The following is a 4,698-nucleotide window of genomic DNA, read 5'->3' as shown; positions in this document are numbered from 1 at the left end:
AAACTAGGGATATTCAGAGACTCATGAGTCTCAATTGCTCAGCTGTATCTGTCTTTCTTGGAGCCTTTTTTTCTTGCAACATCTGGTTTTTGGATATGGTCTTTTGGTGGCATATCTATATACTGTCAGGTTTCTGACGTATGGACTTTTCAAGTGACTCTGAAGCATTGTTTACCTTAAAAGTCCTTTATTAGCCTAATACACTGGCAAATGCTTGCTCGAAGGAAGCTGGAATCTGAAATCTCCGCACCTTGCACAATATATTTAAACACAATTCTCCACCTTTCTAATTTTGTCATTAATCATGTTCTCCAATTAATTTAAAGAATCAGCTTCCCTTCCATTAGAAAACCCGCCAAGGTCTTATTTTCTTTAGGTTCAGATGGCCTTGAAGGTACAATCCTCCTCTTCCCCCCTCCCAACTGAAGCAATTAAAATAACAGGCTGTCTCATATATTGTCAGTGCAAAAACATGTCAATATTTGCAGCATTGACATCCGGCTCCCCTTACAAAAGAACAGATCCTGTAATGTAAACAAACACAAGTTAGGAGCTTTTTGGGTTAAAATTTTGTGGAACATTCAAAAGATTTTTAAGAGAAAGATAAAGTTCTCTCCGCAATTGTTTTTATTGGGCATTGTGGTAGATTGTGATGTTAAAGAAACCAATTTGATGTTGAATTTGATAACAGCAGCACGGTTACTGGTGGGACAATACTGGAAGAAGGATAGTTTGCCTACTATAGAATAATGGGTGTTTAAAGTTTCGAATCTTGCAGAAATGTCTAAGATTTCTGCTTATTTGAAGGATCATTCACAAGAAAGATATATTTCAGTTTGGAGGACATGGATAGATTATATTCAAAATAAATATGGGACTAAAAAGTTCCATTTAGCTTATGAGTAGATTTTAGAGGGATATTGTTATTAATTTTAGTGTTAGTACTTTGTATGTATCTATGTTAAAGGGGAGTTAAAGCACGTTATGAATTTGGTTAATTTTATATTATGGATAATTTTTAGTTAGAATATGATTATTATAACTATAACCCTGTATTTAGCTCTGGGAAGTGGGGGGGGAAGGGGGGTGGTTTGTGGTGGGTGGGTTTTGGGGATGTATTGTAAAATCTTTTTTGTAAAACTCTTTAATAAAAAAAAAGATTCTCAAGTCAAGAATACATTTCACTTCATAATGGGTCTGACCTGCTACCATGAGGGGTCCATGTGCTTTCCTAGGGCGAGGTCTTAAAGTGGAGGTTTGAAAAGTTTTCAGCAAGCTACAATGGAACACTGGGTGAATTCTTCCCAAAAGTCTGAGTAGTTTCAATTTTACTGTGACCAGGTGGATGATTTTCACAATGGGGAAAGGCCCCAAGAATTTTGGTCCCAATCTCTTATTGGGTAGTTTAAGGCGTAAGTATTTGTTCGACAAATAGACCTTTTCCCCATCTTGGAATGTTCTTTGGGGAGCTCTCTTTTTGTTAGCTTGCTTTTTGTAGGTCTCATAGGTCTTTTTTAAGGCCACCTTTGTATTTTTCCAAACTTCTTTCCAACCCCTCACCCAATGATCCAGAGTCTGGGAAGCGGAGGGTAACTGAGGGTATTCCGGTATGGGATTGAATTCTTTCCCTGTGGCTACACACGGAAAGGAGTGTAGCTGGTGCTGCTATGTACTGAATTATTGTAAGACACCTCTGCAAAAGGGAGGTGGTCGGTCCAGTTTGTTGGTTGGTAAGAGACGTAGCATCTAAGGTATTGTTCCACCATTTTTTGGCAGATTCTGTGGCCCCGTTAGTAGCCGGGTGAAAAGCATTTCATAGGCCTTGAGATGATCCAATTAATTTAAGAAAGTTTCTCCAAAATTTCGCTGTGAACTTCACCCCTCTGTCCGAAATTATTCACTTATGGGCGCCATGTAGTCGATAGATATGTTTTAGGAACAACTTAGTCAGGCATTGAGCTGATGGAAGTCCTTTGCAGGTGATAAAGTGAGCCTGTTTTGAAAATAGGTCTATCACAGTCCAAATGACAGTATTTCCTCTACTGTCAGGTAGGTCTACTATAAAGTCCATAGCTATTTCTTCCCATGGTTGAGAAGGTTCGGCCACCGGTTGCAGTAACCCAGGGGTCTTTCCTGGGATTCTTTTCATGGTGGCACATACAGTACAGCTCTTGACGTAGTTTTCTATGTCTCGTTTTAATCCCGGCCACCAAAATTGCCAGCGAGTGAGATGTAGAGTTTTTAGATATCCAAAATGTCCAGCCTGTTTGACATCATGGCTGTGTTTGAGGGCATTAAGATGAAGAACTTCAGGCAAGTACAATTCCCCCCCTTGTCAGCCAGACCATCCCTGCATGTTAGGGATATCTGATTGTCTTTAAACCATTGATCAGTGAGGTGTTCTTGCTTTATTTTCTTTACCCCGGGGGTCATCAGGATTAGGGGTCCTGTGAGGTATGAGTTGGGCCACAGTTTGTGGACTGGGAATAATTGCCTTGTAAACTTCTTCGTGTTTGCTTTTGTATTGTGGCAATCGGGAGAGCACATCATCTAGGAAGTTTTTTCTTCCTGGTATGTATTTTAGAGTAAAGTTAAAATGGTTGAAGTACTGTGCCCATCGTACTTGTTTTGGTGACAATTTGCAGGGAGTTTTTAGTGCCTCTAAATTTTTGTGATCTGTCCATACTTCAAAAGGCACCTTGCTCCCTTCTAAGTAGTGCCGCCAGTTTAATAGCCCCCACCTAATAGCAAAGGCCTCCTTCTCCCAGACTGTCCATCTCCTCTCACTTTCAGTAAATTTCTTAGAGGTGTAAGCACAAGGTTGCAGGACCCCACTTTTATTCTTTTGCAATAACACCGCTCTGAGTGGCACGTCGCTGTCATCTGCCTAAATTACGAAGGGCTCCCCTGGGCAGGGGTGCTTTAGGACTTGTTCACCCGCAAATAGTCTTTTTAAATTCTCAAAAGCTTTCTAACAACTCATAGTCCATGCTAGCAGTTGGCCAGGTCATGGTTTTCCCCCTCCCTTGCCCATTATGAGTAGTTCTGCAAGAGGTAGAGCAATCTCAGCAAAAGAGGGAATAAATAGACGGTAGAAGTTGGCAAACCCTAGGAAGCTCTGGAGCTGTTTGCAGGTTTTTGGGGGCTGCCATTCAATTATGGTTTTTACTTTGGCTGGGTCCATTTACCCTCATTGGAGATTCTAGAGCCAAGATAATCTAATCGGGTTTGGTGAAATTCACATTTTGACCATTTGACATAAAGTTTGGCATTCAATAGTTTTTTAACACTTCTCTGACCAGTTTTATGTGGTCAGTCATATTTGTGCTGTATATCAGGATGTCATCAAGGTATACTAGGACCCCTTTGTATAGGTGATCATGTAGGACCTCATTAATCAACTGCATAAATACGGCTGGCGCCCCCTGCAGTCCAAAGGGCATGACTTTGAATTGGTAGCTCTCCAAGGGGCATTTGAAGGCTGTCTTCCACTCATCCGAGTATACAATCTCAGCTGGCCTGGCTGCTCTGAGGCGCCTGGAGTCTCTGCTGGGCTTAATCCACTCTGATGACCAGACCAATTCTCCTGGTTGTTTGGATCTAGCTCCCAGCTGGGAGGATTGCTGAAACTCTTTCCCTGCTGGCTTCTTCGCTGGTCTTTCCCCCACTGGGGTGGCTACTGGTGCTGGGGAGCTGGCTTCAGGCTATTTTACTCCCTCTACTATGGGATCTTCCCCAACTCTTTGCCAGACTGTCTCCCAAACTTGGAGACAGAGACAGGAGGTTGGGACTCCCTAATTAGATTAAAAAGTAGGGTGGATTCCAGGTTGATGTCAAGTTTCCAACGTATGGGCTTTTCAAGTGACTCTGAGGCATTGTTTACCTTAAAAAGTCCTTTATTAGCCTAATACACTGGCAAATGCTTGCTCGAAGGAAGCTGGAATCTGAAATCTCTGCACCTTGCACAATATATTAAAACACAATTCTACACCTTTCTAATTTTGTCATTAATCATGTTCTCCAATTAATTTAAAGAATCAGCTTCCCTTCTGTTAGAAAACCCACCAAGGTCTTATCTTCTTTAGGTTCAGATGGCCTTGAAGGTACAATCCTCCTCTTCCCCCCTCCCAACTGAAGCAATTAAAATAGCAGGCTGTCTCTTATATTGTCAGTGCAAAAACATGTCAATGTTTGCAACATTGACATATACCTTTTCTTAAAAGTTAAGAGTACCACATATCATTTTGCTGAGTCCCATAAGATCAGTAGTTAACAAGGATACATCAAAATTGGTAGTGGCAAACATCAAAATTAATTTTTTTAATCAGAAGGTATAATCATCAATTTCCAATAAAAAGGCCAGTTCGCAAATGAGCAATACTATCAGTAGTAGATAAAGGATACATTAACATTGGTCCTTAGTTGTATCAACCACTACATAGGAACAATTAACAAACTGCCCTCATTTTATGTATAATTTATACTGACCTTCAAAGCATTAAAAAACCCTGTTTGCAGCTAAATCTGTGTTTATGTTCAGATGAAAACCAGTGAAGATGTGATTTGGGCAAAACATCAATGCCCCAGCTTTATAGACAAAATATATTTTACTTTTTATTGGTTAAGGTATGAACATCTATTTCCCAGAAAAAAACTAGTTCTCAAATTATCAAGAAAATCAGACCCTTTCCCAACATT

The sequence above is a fragment of the Vipera berus genome, assembly GCF_964194415.1.
Source record: "Vipera berus genome assembly, chromosome: 1".
In the NCBI taxonomy this organism is placed as follows: domain Eukaryota; kingdom Metazoa; phylum Chordata; class Lepidosauria; order Squamata; family Viperidae; genus Vipera; species Vipera berus.
The sequence above is the reverse complement of the archived record's forward strand: the minus strand, read 5'-3'. Positions refer to the sequence as shown.